The sequence below is a fragment of the Paroedura picta genome, chromosome 3, assembly GCF_049243985.1.
Source record: "Paroedura picta isolate Pp20150507F chromosome 3, Ppicta_v3.0, whole genome shotgun sequence".
NCBI classification, from domain to species: domain Eukaryota; kingdom Metazoa; phylum Chordata; class Lepidosauria; order Squamata; family Gekkonidae; genus Paroedura; species Paroedura picta.
The window spans coordinates 105647346-105662737 of record NC_135371.1 but is presented as its reverse complement, the minus strand read 5'-3'; the positions used below and the strand labels follow the sequence as shown (position 1 = coordinate 105662737).

Here is a 15392-nt window from a genome sequence, read left to right as displayed (position 1 = left end):
GTTGATGAGTTCTATGAAGCCCTACAACACCTTCTAGAAGCAACGCCAAAAAATGATGTGCTTATCATCATGGGGGATTGGAATGCTAAAGTAGGAAGCCAAAAGATAACCGGGATAACAGGCAAGTTTGGCCTTGGAGTACAAAATGAAGCAGGGCACAGGCTGGTAGAATTTTGTCAAGAGAATACAATGGTCATAGCAAACACTCTTTTCCAACAACCCAAGAGACGACTTTACACATGGACATCACCAGACGGTCAACACAGAAATCAGATTGACTATGTGCTCTGCAGCCAAAGATGGAAAAGTTCTATCCAGTCAGTAAAAACAAGACCAGGAGCTGATTGTGGTTCAGATCATGAGCTTCTTGTTGCAAAATTTAGGCTTAAATTGAAGAAAGTAGGGAAAAGCACTAGGCCACTCAGGTATGAACTAAATCATATCCCCGACGAATACATAGTAGAGGTGACAAATAGATTTAAGGAATTAGATCTGATAGACAGAGTGCCTGAAGAACTATGGACGGAGGTTCGCAACATTGTACAAGAGGCAGCAACTAAAACCATCCCAAAGAAAAAGAAATGCAAGAAATCAAAATGGCTGTCTGAGGAAGCTTTACAAATAGCTAAGGAGAGAAGGGAAGTGAAAGGCAAGGGAGAAAGAGAAAGATACACCCAATTGAATGCAGAATTCCAGAGAAAAGCTAGAAGAGATAAGAATGCCTTCTTAAATGAACAGTGCAAACAAATAGAAGAAAACAATAGAATGGGAAGGACCAGAGATCTTTTCAAGAAAATTGGAGATATGAAGAGAACGTTTCATGCAAAGTTGGGTATGATAAGGGACCAAAATGGTAGGGACCTCACAGAAGCAGAAGAGATTAAACAAAGGTGGCAAAATTATACAGAACAACTATACAAGAGCGAGCTTAACATCCCTGATGACCACAGTGGGGTAGTTACTGACCTGGAGCCAGACATCCTGGAATGTGAAGTCAAATGGGCCTTAGGAAGTCTGAGCAACAATAAAGCTAGTGGTGGTGACAGCATTCCAGTTGAACTATTTAAAATCTTAAAGGACGATGCAGTAAAAGTGCTAAATATGCCAGCAAATTTGGAAAACTCAGCAATGGCCACAGGATTGGAAAAGGTCAGTTTACATTCCAATCCCAAAGAAGGGCAATGCCAAAGAATGTTCAAACTACCGCACCATTGCACTAATTTCTCATGCTAGCAAAATTATGCTCAAAATCCTACAAGCTAGGCTCCAGCAATATGTGGACCGAGAACTTCCAGAAGTACAGGCAGGATTTCGAAGAGGCAGAGGAACTAGAGATCAAATTGCCAACATACGCTGGATCATGGAGAAAGCTAGGGAGTATCAGAAGAATGTCTACTTCTGCTTCATTGACTATGCTAAAGCTTTGATTGTGTGGAGCACAACAAATTGTGGCAAGTTCTTAAAGAGATGGGAATACCAGAGCATCTTATTTGTCTCTTGAGAAATTTATATGCAGGTCAAGAAGCAACAGTGAGAACTGAACATGGAATCACTGACTGGTTCAAAATTGAGAAAGGAGTTCGGCAAGGCTGTATACTGTCGCCTTGCCTATTTAACTTGTATGCAGAGCACATCATGAGAAATGTGGGATTAGAGGAGTCACAAATTGGGATCAAGATTGCAGGGAGAAATATCAACAACCTCAGATATGCAGATGATACCACTCTAATGGCAGAAAGTGAAGAGGAACTAAAGAGCCTGTTGATGCGGGTGAAGGAGGAGAGTGCAAAAGTTGGCTTGAAACTCAACATCAAGAAAACAAAGATCATGGCATCCGGCCCTCTCAATTCCTGGCAAATAGATGGGGAAGAAATGGAGATAGTGACAGATTTTATTTTCCTGGGCTCCAAGATCACTGCAGATGGGGACTGCAGCAAAGAAATTAAAAGACGCTTGCTCCTGGGGAGGAAAGCTATGGCAAATCTAGACAGCATCCTAAAAAGCAGAGACATCACCCTGCCAACAAAAGTGCGTTTAGTTAAGGCTATGGTCTTCCCAGTTGCAATGTATGGCTGCAAAAGTTGGACCATAAGGAAGGCCGAGCATCAAAGAATTGAGGCTTTTGAATTTTGGTGCTACAGAAGACTCTTGCGAGTCCCTTGGACTGCAAGGCGAACAAACCGGTCAGTCCTAGAGGAGATCAACCCTGACTGCTCTTTAGAAGGCCAGATCCTGAAGATGAAACTCAAATACTTTGGCCACCTCATGAGAAGGAAGGACTCCCTGGAGAAGAGCCTAATGCTGGGAGCGATCGAGGGCAAAAGAAGAAGGGGACGACAGAGAATGAGGTGGCTGGATGGAGTCACTGAAGCAGTAGGTGCAAACTTAAATGGACTCCGGGGAATGGTAGAGGACAGGAAGGCCTGGAGGATCATTGTCCATGGGGTCGCAATGGGTCGGACACGACTTCGCACATAACAACAACAAAGTGCTTCCTTGTATCTGGGTGCCTGAGTAAGCCTCCCTGAATGGTTAGAAGAAGAAGAAGAGTTGGTTCTTATATGCCGCTTTTCCCTACCCGAAGGAGGCTCAAAGCGGCTTACAGTCGCCTTCCCATCCCTCTCCCCACAACAGACACCCTGTAAGGTGGGTGAGGCTGAGAGAGCCCTGATATCACTGCTTGGTCAGAACAGTTTTATCAGTGCTGTGCCGAGCCCAAGGTCCCCAGCTGGTTGTATGTGGCAGAGCGTAGAATCGAACCTGGCATGCCAGATTAGAAGTCCGCACTCCTAACCACTACACCAAACTGGTTATGGTGGAGAAAACTGGCATTGACCACAGTGTTGATGGGGTCCTTGTGGACATCTGTTTTATGAAGCTTGTGCATACCTCCATGCTTGGAATCACTACAGGGAGATCCAATGGAGCCCCGCAATCAAGAAGAAAATGGAGCAGAGCCTGAACAGGAGGAGGAGAACACACCCAGTGGCGAGTGTGACGTTGGCATTGCAGGGAGCAGTCAGGGTTATGGTGACCTGAGAGGAAAGTGGGTCTCATTCCAGGGTGTGCTGGCTGGATCGTGGGTATGGGAGGAGTACACGATACAGTTTTCCAACTGGGAACTGCATTTTGGACTGCAATCAGACTCTTCCCCAACCCATCCCATACCCCCATCTATCAATCCCAACCACACTACCAGCCAGGGTTAATGTTTAAACGTAGAAGTGTGTGAACAAATGCATGCATAGGACTATCTTTAAATCTATATGTCTCCCTAATTTTCAAATTCTTTTTGGGTGAAAAAATGTGCTGTTGTTTAACTATGGAACTGAGGACTCCTGCTGCCTACTTCACTCATTCAGGTGCGGCTGAGGAGCAAGATGAGGATCTGGCAGCGCATTAGCCAGCACATGGCTGGAGAACATGCGAAGGAGAAACAGAAGAGTTGCCATGCTCAGCAATATGGCTGAGCAGATCCTTGACCAGGCAAGGCTCTAGCATGAGCATGCAGATGCCAAGCTTGACCGCTGGATGGAGAGGGATGAACAGTACCCACATGTCACGCTGGAGGACGGGGAGAAAGATCGGACATCATGAGGTCAGCAGTGGAAGCAATTTCTGTCATGGGAGATGTGTTGCGTGACATCCAGCATTCCAGCCAAGTATGGCAAAGGTGGAGCAAGCAGACCAGAGCTGCACTGACCCCTGAGGAAGCAAGTACAAGTGGCACAGCTGGGCACAGGCATGCATCCACAATACTGACTCTGCAGTTGAACAATGAGAATCTGCCCCCTCAGCAGGACACAGGTGTAGGTTCACAGAGAACGCAGGTTGCGCCCAGGATAGGTAAACACCCAATTAGAAAAAGGAAAACATTTAACCTGTAAGTGGAGCGTAATCATTGGGCCATTCCGCACTCGTTCAAAATAGCACAATGGTTACAAATTGAGATTGCTACTATTTTGCTGTTATGCACAACGTCGTTGACAATCTGCAACACTCCTGAAACCGATCCGCAAAAAGTGCTTTGTTGTAGCGCTGTCAGGGAAATCCCAAAAAGTGGATTCACACTCCGGAAAGCGCTACACTCTTGCAACCAATCTGCAACACTAGCAGGAAAGTTCTGTGGGTTACCATTGTTGCGGTTTCTGCAAAGTCCCTCCCCCTAGCTCTCTCCTCTGATCTTCTGGCTAAGCAATCGCCATTTTTTTTCTCGGAGCGAGCAGAGATCAACGCACCAGCGAGCCTTTGTTTACCCAGCGAGGCTTCCCTGGCTGCAGTCCCTCTCCAGAGCTGGGCACGAAGTCCCTCACCAGGCACGAAGCAATACACAGTCCCGTTTGCTGGTTTATTTTCCCTTTATTTTTCACTGTATTTTCAGCCGAAAATTGCGCCCATGCGGGGGGGGTATTTTTTTTCACTCGGGGGGAGCGTGGCAACAATGAAACGGCAGCTCAAACACCACCTGCTAGCTAGATGGGTCTCTCCATTGCAACGAATCAATGCAGATTCGTTGCAACGTTTTTTTTTTTTAACCTTCCTTAAAGGGAAAGGGGCTTTTGGGGAGCATGATAATGGCCGCCCATTGGCTGCTTGATGGCCAGGGGAGGGATACAGCTCGGCAATATCGCTTCCTGGCTAGCGATTTTTGCCGAGACTAGAAACCTGTGGGAAACGATAGAAACGCAACTGGATTCCACTACAAAGCCAGGTATGCATAACGACGAATTCCACTATTTAAAATGGCATTTTTTTTGTTCCACAACCAATTTGCTACGTAGATCCTGGTGCGGAATGGCCCATTGTTTCCATCACCCCCTTTCCACGAAATTGCTAATGCTTTGTTTTTGGTCATTCAATGTTAAACATTTTTTGCCTGTGTTTTTCTGTCCCAGTACATTAAAAATAAATCCATGTTCAAACAATTTTTCTTTTATTCGTGACAATTTGAAACTGATTACTAGCAAACACCCAACAATTACAATGAACCAACAAACCTCTGCCCCATAACAGAATTCCCAACAAGGAACCTTACTCCTGCCCCTCTCCCCGAGAACTCGACCAGAGTTCTGAAAACTTTTTGATGGATGCTCTTTGTCTTGCCTCCAACTTCTCCATCCTTGCTTCAATCATTTGAGCCGGCAGTTAACTCTGTACACTGTTGGGGAAAGTAAGACAAAATCGTTATGTCATTCCAAACATGTTTTTTTTAACTCAAAATGTTTATCTTACTCACAGGAAGCATAAGTGGCAGCGGTGGGAGCTTATAGTGTTTCTCAGTTCTCCAAGTGCTCCCTCCACTGTTGTGGACCTTGCCTCCCCTTCAGGCTGCACCTGCCCTGAAGTTTCTTTGAAAGAAGACATGCAGTCCACTTAATTGTTTTGCCAGCAAATCATGCCATCTCCTTCAGGGCCATTCCCATACTCCCTTCAAGATTCTCAAGATAAAACATACCTGGCACTGGTTCTTGAGAGTGGTGGGGTTCCTCCTTCTCTGTCTGACCCACGTCATCCTCTCCCCCCTGCATTGCTTCTTACTCTGTCAAAGAAGACCTTGTGGCTTCGGAGGGAAAGGGAGACAGTCAAGACCCACAGAGCTTTTATTTTGTTGCTGATGTATACACCACTTGAGTTTCATTGTGCTTTAATATGAAACCAGTTTGGAGACTCACATGTATCTGGCCAATAAGAGGTCCTAATTAAGAGCCAGTCAAGGAATTAAGAAGGATGCAAGTCAACATGCATTCCCTCTATAAAGAACTCTGCATCAGTTTCAAGGGTGTTATCTATTATTAGTTCATCAGTTGCAATTAGTGCAGGACAGTGCCAGGACAATGCACCACCCATCAACCTGGATCTGATGCTGGTGTGGGGTGGCATCCCCACCCTCCTCTTCTTCTCCCAGGCCTGGCTCATGACCACCCCACTCTTCCTCAAACTTCTCTTCTTCTTCCCAAGCATCCCTAGGATCCTGTGTGGGTTGACAAGTAGCTGTTGCTGGAATTGGAAAGTGAGAAATATGCAAGGAAAAAGGGTTGGCTGGGTGGATGTGATGATAACCATGGCAATTTACAATTGCAGTAATGTATAACTATGCTGCTTTGTGATCTGTGGAAGTGCATGCTTGGACATTGCGTAGAGATGTGCTTTCACTGTTCAACCAAACATGTCCCTTCACCAATGTTACTTTCCCTCAAACCTGTTTCCCACCTCAACAAAGTGTAGACGTGAATGGATCTGCACAATGTGTGCACTTGCAAAGGTTCATGGCTTGTATGGCCCCACATTATCATGGAATCTCTCCAAAATGTCAGTGATATGTATGGTTGAAATGCCAACTATCTCAGAACATGTCAACATGAAATGAAGGGTAATTTAACACAGCACTGCTGCACGGATATAGGATGAATGGAGAAAGGGCTGCAATAAAACATCCAACAGACAGTCCTGCTAGGTTTTTTAAAAAATGGCTGCCTTGTAGTAGACTCACCCCTGTGCCAGCGTACCTCCCAAGTGGGATGGCCGGCTGCCTCCCAGATCTCCATCATTTTTTTTGTGATGGATGGTCCAGCTGCTCTCTCAAGGCACTTCCTGCTAGGCCTCCAGGCTGTCCATAAATGCCCCCTTTACCCACTTGAACTTGGAGCGGCACTGGTCAGCTGTCCATGGCAGCCATCCACAGCATGAATGCAATGTGCAAAGCCGAGTCTTGTGAAGCCATCCATGATCTAGCATAGAATATGACACAAAAGGTAAAAATTAGCCCCATGTCCATCGCGATAGCAGTATTTCGCAAATCAAAAAGAAATGAAATAAAAAGTCTAATTACCTTCCTAATCTCATCACCCAAGCAGACGATCTTTTGAAACAATTCAGCCTCCATTGCAAAACAGAACTCCCGGATCATTTCTGCCACTATGGAGACACCGAGTCCAAGAAGCTGCCCCACTTTCTGGTAAGATACCAGATGGCTGCCCCAACACATTTCTCCACAGGGACTGGTGACCACATCCTCATCTGCTGGCATTCCAACCTTGGTCTTAGAACCTCAACAGTCTCCATGAAGGTTCCCCATGTCATCCTGAAGTTGCTCAGCCACATCTTGTCACTCCATGCTAGAAGGATGAAGTTGTCCCACCAGTCACGGCTTCTTTTGTCAACCCAGAACCTGGGAGGGAACCGCACTCCAGCTACGGCATGCCAGCCGACCCACAGGTCATTGCTGCTCCCAAGGTAGCTGGTGGCCACATGTAACCATTTTGCTGACGATGAATCAAAATAGTCCTGTTGCTGCCGCTTCCTTTTCTTTAAACACTACAGGTAAGCAGCACAAAAGTCTATGGAATTTTTCATGCTGAAAAGCAGGAGCGGCAGCACTGAAATCAATTGAGCCAGCAGTTGTAATGCGAGCTGTAACTCCAAAGCCATGGCCAACTAAGAGAAGTGAAACATGACCACAGAGCAAAGAATCCTCACCTTGAACTTTTCACCTTTGCGATAGAACCATCAATCCTTAGTGCACATGTACAAAAACAAAAAGGGGGTGGGGATGGTGTACTCACGGCTCCGGGAAGACCACTGGTCCAAGGTTAATGTGAAGGGAAGGAAGCAAACTCTATCCACAGTTTTTGCCTTTGGAGGCAACCTAGTGCAGACAGCAAGGCGCAAAACCGAATTGCCTTCCCAGAGACCAAAACGAGGGAGATTCAGAGAATACAGACAACTGCAGAAACAGCCCTGGTGAATTGTTGTACAGTCCGTGTCTATATTACTTTTCCAGTTCCATTTCCCCCTCTTTGTGTAGGTGTATTGTGAAGCTTCTGATATCAAGAACTTCCACCTTTCTGGGAGACTTCTTCCTACTATTGTCACAGCAGCAATGGACCAGACACAAGTAGAAGAAGAAGAATTGGTTCTTATATGCCGCTTTTCTCTCAAAGCGGCTTACAGTCGCCTTCCCTTTCCTCTCCCCACAACAGACACCCTGTGAGGTGGGTGAGGCTGAGAGAGCCCTGATATCACTGCTCGGTCAGAACAGTTTTATCAGTGCCGTGGCGAGCCCAAGATCACCCAGCTGGTTGCATGTGGGGGAGTGCAGAATCGAACCCGGCTTGCCAGATTAGAAGTCCGCACTCCTAACCGGTACACCAAACTGGCAAAGTAGGTGTTGGAATAGGCAAAGTCTGGCGTACAACGAAAATGAGAAGACTGCAGGGGGCAGCAAGGAGACTGTTAGATAGGATAGTGAAGTCAGGACCTTCTGTCCTGTCAAGTGTCATTCCTAATCTGTCTCTTAGGGGCAATTTCTTGCTGCCCCCCACTCAAACATGTAGTTGGCTACTATCTCTGTCTCTCCTCTGCAGTATGGTGTTTCCTAAATAAACCTTTACCTACTCTTCAATCAGAGTGTGCAGTCCCACTGCCTTATTCACTCTGCTATCAGTAGGTAAGTCCTTTATAATATTGCCAAGAGAAAAACAATGTCCTATCCATTTCTAAAAGGTTAGATTCAGGTGGGTCACCGTGTTGGTCTGAAGTGATAGAAAAAAGTTTGAGCCCAGAATTCAGACCAATTCTGGATATAAGCGTTTGTGTCCATACACACTGGACTTGAACTTTGTTCCTTTATAAGAGGCTTAGTGTGGAGAAACAAACAGCTGAAATGTTTCATGGTATGGAGATCAATAACATCATCTGGTAAATAACATCCCATTAAGCCTCTACTAAAGGGGCAAGACAGAGGTTTTTTTCTTCAGGCAGTTGGTTAACCCACATAGAACAAGGTCCCTTTCATACAAAGAGCTCTTGGGTTTAGTGCAGGCCTAACCAGGCTTTTGTGAAACCCTGCGTTTTCTTGACAGTTTTCTTGACAGCCCTGGAAGGGTTTCCTGAATGGGTGGGAGTTAATTAATTTTTAATATATGTTTAACATTTGTTAAACATTTGTTGGATGATATGGCTGTATATGGTCATGTCGACCCCCCTCCCGAAATGGCCAATGATGGGACTGGAGGGGGTGGGAAGGAGAGGGGCCCCAGGTGGGCGTATACACAGCTATGCCTCCCAACTATATTCTGCATGATCATGCCACTTCTGGGGTTTCTTGAAGCCTGAAGAATGTTTCAGGGGTTTCTCAGTGGTAAAAAAAAGTCGAGAAAGGCTGACTTAGTGGAAGCAGACTAGTGCAAGAAGTGTCCCATTTCTTGGTTGTCCCATGCTCAGGGCCATTCCGCATGAGTTTAATGTAGCAGAAGGCTTTCATATTGTAAACTCTACTAATTTGCAGTTCCGCAAGACGTCGCACACAGTCTGCAACACTCTTGCAACAGTTTCGCGAAAAGCAATTCGTTGTAGCGCTTCTAGGGAAATCGGGAAAAGTGGATTCACCCTTCGAAAAGCGCTACACTCTTGTGAACAATCTGCAACACTAGCGAAAAAGACCTGTGCGTTCTCATTGTTGCGGTTCCAACAAAGTCCCTCCCCCTGGCTCTGTCCTCCGAACTTCCGGTGAAGCGATTGCCATTTTTTCCCCCCTCGGAGCGAGCGGGGAAAGCAATGAACCAGCGAGGCTTCATTCACTCAGCGAGGCTACAGTCTCTCCACAGAAGTGCTTAAAGCTCCCCTAAGTCCCCAAGTACAACACAGCCCCGTTTGCAAGTTCCCTTTATTTTCGGCCAAAAATCGTGCCTGTGCGGGGGGGGGGATTTTTTTTTCACTTGGGGGAGTGTGGGGGAGTGTGGTAACGATGAATCGCCAGCTCACACGCCAGCTAGATGTGTCTTTCTGGTGCAACGAATCAACACATATTCGTGGTTTTTTTTTAACTGTGCTTAAAGGGAAAGGGGCTTTTGTGGAGCATGATAACAACCGCCCATTGGCTGTTCATTTGATTGACAGCCAGGGGCGGGACCAAGCACAGAAAAAATCGCTTCCTTTCTAGCGATTCCTGTGAGACCGGAAACCTGTGGGGAACGAATGAAATGCTACTGGATTCCACTACAAATGCAGGTATGCGGAACACCGAGATTCCACTATTTAAAATAGCGTATCCGCTTTGTGGAACCAATTGGCAACATTGGTCCTTGTGTGGAAACATCCTCAGTTTTCAGCTCAGGTCCAGCGGTAAGGAGACCCTTCCAGGTTCTTTCCACTGCTATTTCTGGTTGCACTCTAACATCAGAGTTAGGCCTGGCAGGCTTTTCCCTCTAGGATCCCCAATCAAAAAGCTTATGGCTATCACTTTCACCAGACCAGAAATGTCCAAACTGCCTGGTGCCATGGATGTGAACTTCATTGTGAAGTCTTCAAGACATGCCTGCTGTCAGTGGTCTGCCTTAGGACATATGTATGGTGCAGCAACCAGTCTGAAGAAAATCAAGTCTATGCCAGAATATGAGGCATTCTAGGGGTCTCCCATTTATATTGCCTTGAACATCTTGATGGAACAAAAATCAAATATATATATCAAATATCAAATAAATAAATATGGCCCCCTAGTACTCTTCAGCCAAGCAACATAAATGTTGATTGTCTTCAGCAACAGAACTAAATCCTGTGGTTTGCACATGTGTGTGTGTGAAGTGCTGTCAAGTTGCAACCAATTGATGGTAATGCCACAGCAAAATGTTTTCAAAGTAAATAAGAAGCATTGCTTTCTACCACAGAGTCTTCCTTGGTGGTCTCCCTTCCAAGTACTGATCCTGTTTAGCTTCTATCAAGATCTACCATGCTGCTTGTCCTCCTGCACATATGCATCCATACAGAATATGGGCTTTTTAAATTGATAGTGCTAGACATTGCATACTCCAGAATCATAGAGTTGGAAGGGGTCATACAGGCCATCTAGTCCAACCCCCTGCTCAACGCAGGATTAGCCCTAAGCATCCTAAAGCATCCAAGAAAAGTGTGTATCCAACCTTTGCTTGAAGACTGCCAGTGAGGGGGAGCTCACCACCTCCTTAGGCAGCCTATTCCACTGCTGAACTACTCTGACTGTGAATTTTTTTTCCTGATATCTAGCCTATATCGTTGTACTTGTAGTTTAAACCCATTACTGCGTGTCCTTTTCTCTGCAGCCAACAGAAACAGCATCCTGCCCTCCTCCACGTGACAACCTTTCAAATACTTAGAGGGCTATCATGTCCCCTCTCAACCTCCTTTTTTCCAGGCTGAACATTCCCAAGTCCCTCAATCTATCTTCATAGGGCTTGGTCCCGAGGAGTCGACTGAAGATGGCGCCATAAAAGCTGGACTTCTGTTCAGCTCTTAAGCCATGCCGAGGGTCAGGAGCTTCTGCACCTGGCTGACCTGAGCAGATACGCAAATCTGCTCACCGGTCGCCCCAGGAACCGGGAACGGCATCCTGAGGGTCCTACAGATCTGTGGGGAGGTAGGGAGACCGAGCTCCCAAGATCAACAGCGGCGTGTGCTCAAGGTCACGATGGCGCCCTTGTCACAAACAACTTTACAAGCTTGAAACGACCAGCTGACCTTACATTCTTCCCAGACCATCTTTTACCAGATTGACAGGAGCGTTGACAGAAGCTGAAGTCTACAACAGTAAGGATTGAAAGCTTTCTGGCTTTTCTCTTTCTTCTCCCACAAGCTCTTCCTCCCCCCTCCTCAACCAATCTACAAGTGAATTCCTTCTTTCGTCGAGTGAGAGACTCCCAGCTAATTATACCCGCTAACCAAACAAAGAGACAGCTTTGAAGTTTTGTTGGAAAAAGTTCAGTGGGGGTAGCTGACTTGATACGGAGATCGACAAACTGATAATTTGGGATCGCCCGTGCTCCCGCGAGACCTCACGAGACTTTCTGTTTATAATTTGTGACTGCCTAGAACTATGGAAAAATTAACTAAGGCACAGCTTTTCCATTTGTTATGCGAAGGGAACTCCAAGATACTGAAAGCAGTCAATAAGCTGGAAAAGGAAATCTGTGGGATTAAGGGGGAGCTTTTGGACGGAGCCGACGGTCTGGAGAGAGCAGCTGATATAGCCCAGCCAATAATAAATCAAACGAAAATTCAATGCTTGGAAGTTAATCAACATGAGGGGGAGAGAGCTAGGGATGTAAAAACCCAAAGTAACTTTGAAGAACCTGGGAAAACAGATTCAAGGAAGGAAAGCACTGAAAACCTGGAAGTCTATTCAGAGCAGGAAGTGATTTGGATCAGCAAAATAAAAAGAGTCTATTCAAAAGCGACAGCACCCATAGGGCTTGGTCCCTTGGCCCCAGATCATCTTCGTCGCTCTCCTCTGTACCCTTTCAATTTTATCTACGTCCTTCTTGAAGTGAGGCCTCCAGAACTGCACACAGTACTCCAGGTGTGGTCTGACCAGTGCCGTATACAATGGGACTATGACATCTTGTGATTTTGATGTGATGCCTCTGTTGATACAGCCCAAAATGGCATTTGCCTTTTTTACCGCTGCATCACACTGCCTGCTCATGTTTAGTTTACAATCCACAAGTACCCCAAGGTCTCGTTCACACACAGTGTTACCTAGAAGCGTATCCCCCATCCAGTAGGCATGCTTTTCATTTTTCTGACCCAGATGCAGAACTTTACACTTATCTTTATTAAATTGCATCTTGTTCTCATTTGCCCATTTTTCCATTGTGTTCAGATCTTGTTGAACTCTGTCTCTATCTTCCGGAGTATTTGCCAGTCCTCCCAATTTGGTGTCATCTGCAAACTTGATGAGTAGTCCCTCCACCCCCTCATCTAGATCATTAATAAATATGTTAAAAAGTACCGGGCCGAGCACCGAGCCCTGAGGTACCCCGCTACTCACCTCTCTCCAGTCTGATGAAACACCATTGACAACAACTCTTTGAGTGCGGTTCTCTAACCAATTCCCTATCCACCTAACTATCTGAAAATCCAGATTGCAGTCCTTCAACTTATCCATCAGAACATCATGGGGAACCTTGTCAAAAGCTTTACTAAAATCCAAGTAAATGACATCAACCGAATTTCTCCGATCCAGCAAACCTGTTACTTGGTCAAAAAAGGAAACTAGGTTGGTCTGGCAGGACCTGTTGGAGACAAATCCATGCTGACTTCCTTGGATCACCAAATTGTCCTCCAGATGTTTGCAGATCGCTCCCTTTATCAGTACTCCAGCTATAGTACATCAGTACTCCAGCTACAGTACTCTGTTGTCATATCTCACTTACTTACATCTATGGGGTCCCCTGACAAAAAAGACACCCCCATAGAGACACCCACCCTGGGAAGATCCATCAGCAGTGACTAGTTTTGTGGATGGAAAGACAATCAATGCTGTTAATCAGATGCTGCTAAACTGTTAATTAATTAATAATAATAGTAATAATACATTGAGGGGATTGGGTTTTTTGTGCATTGTAGGATAATCTTTTGTTCAAAGACAAATGGAAACAATACTTGATTAAAAATCAATATTCCTGAAACAGGAAGGGAGAGTCCTACAGGAAGAATAGTAGCTTCTCTGCTCTTCGATTCAACCAAATAATGGCAACACAGAGGAGCTGAAAAGACTAATTTACAAAAATGCTCTTTATTATCACTATCATTATTATTACCCAATAAATATGTAGTTATTTGTTGCATGAGATTAAGATATGTATTTATGTTATAAAGCTATATGTTTAAAATTATATTTTACTGAAGAAAATAGAGCCTGTTAACTCTATTGTTATAGTTGCACCTCACTTTTCTTCCCGGTGGGGATCCACAGTGGCATACAACATTATTGTGCCCTCCCCCATATTATCCCCACAACAACAAGCTTTAGAACTAGGTAGGCTGAGAGTGTCTCAGCCTGCATTCCAATTGCCATATTAAGTGCTGGGTGGAATGTGGCCGTGCCAGTGCTCCGAGAGCCTGCTGGACAGTGTTGCCATCATCCCGTGAAACACAACTGACCGCTCATATGGCGTCTTCTCATCATTTGAAAGGCTGACTTTTACGTTTTGTTTAATTAAGTCTCTTAAGGGGTCAAATGCTCCCTCACTGAGCTAAGTTCATATCATTCATCAAAAACCACTGGGGAAAAATATCATTGAATACCATAAAGGTTACCCTCTTTCTCTTCAGCAATACCCTAACCATGGCTTTCATTCTTTTGTTTGAGGTCATTATTGTATATGTTTTGTACTCCTCACACCAGAAATGAAGAACAGTTTCCCCACCTTTTTGTTTTTGTAAGCAGTGATTATCAAACATTTCTTCCCTCACAACCATTACGTCTACATTAGATATATTACTACTGTCTTTGAAATAGTCCTTGTTGGATTATCCTGCGAGCGTGTGTATATTGAACTAATATAGGTCTTTACTTTCTAAACTTCTGTTCCTGCATCAGTACCTTTGCCACATCTGTGCCGCTATCAATGTTTCTGCATACCCCTTGACATCAGTATATATCACATTTTAGAGAACTTTCTGTTTACCACTGGAACTTCACAAACTTAAGTTCATATTCTTACCCTAGCTGCTCTTCCTTTCGATGTCTTCTAGGGTGGCCTGTAATCCTGATGGTATTTTCACTCCATACCCACTTGTATTTTGCACCAGATTTGCTTAAGAGGCCAGCCCCCTTTAGTTGGTTTCAGTTTGCAGTAGTTCAAGTCTGTTTTTCCTGCTTGAAAAGCCACGAGTGAAAGACTTGCAAGGGAAGCAAGATGAGAGGAAAAGCTGTTGAGCCTGTTAGAGCACGAGCTCTATGGGCAGCGTTGCCAATCATGCTGATGCAATTTGAAATATGATTACTTGAGAGCTGAAAGAATGTATCCCTGCTGTACCTGCAAATTACTGATTGTGTAAGAACAGGGGGAAAGGAGTTCTTTGTTTTAAAAGATTTACTTGATCTATGACAGCATCAAAATCAATAAAACCTCAACAGTTATTGCACTCAGATTCTAACAAGAACAAGTCAGTTTCTGGTAGGGAGATTCAGAGCATATTACCTTGTGAATCCTAAAACTGCATCTTTGGAAGAGGTCTTCATCCTTTCCTACCAGCCCACTGTCTCCAAAGTAAAATTTGGGGCTATTCCACACCCAGAAAGTGTATAGTGTAGTCTTGAAGACACTTTTTTTTAAATGTTGTACATGACGTCGTCAGCATCTAGTGTTCCAGCAGCAAACTGGCAGCTACATCCTCCATTTTAAAGCGGTAATTGGGGAATCGCATAAAACGGATTCACCCAACTATATTGCATGAACAGGAGAGCAACCAGCAACCACTAACAAAATGGCTGTATGTAACCAAAGTGGCCAGAAGTAGTGTGATCTCCATCTCCAGTACCTGCCTTCGTGCCCACCTCCCTTTCCCTTCCCCCTGGAATGGGGCTTTTTTCTTTTTTGCTAGCAAGCTGCCTGGAGCAACAAATACGCATTGGT

General features: G+C 45.0%; 1 protein-coding gene across 1 annotated transcript in view; it reads right to left on the bottom strand.

The window, feature by feature from the left end:
- The window catches only part of ARHGEF37 (Rho guanine nucleotide exchange factor 37), a 102470-nt gene extending 87822 nt beyond the window's left edge, over positions 1-14648 (bottom strand). Inside the window, exon 1 of the mRNA XM_077327094.1 lies at positions 14478-14648. The gene's annotated coding sequence lies outside the window, so the exon portion shown is untranslated. The remainder of the gene's footprint in view (positions 1-14477) is intronic.
- Positions 14649-15392: the final 744 nt, after the last annotated feature.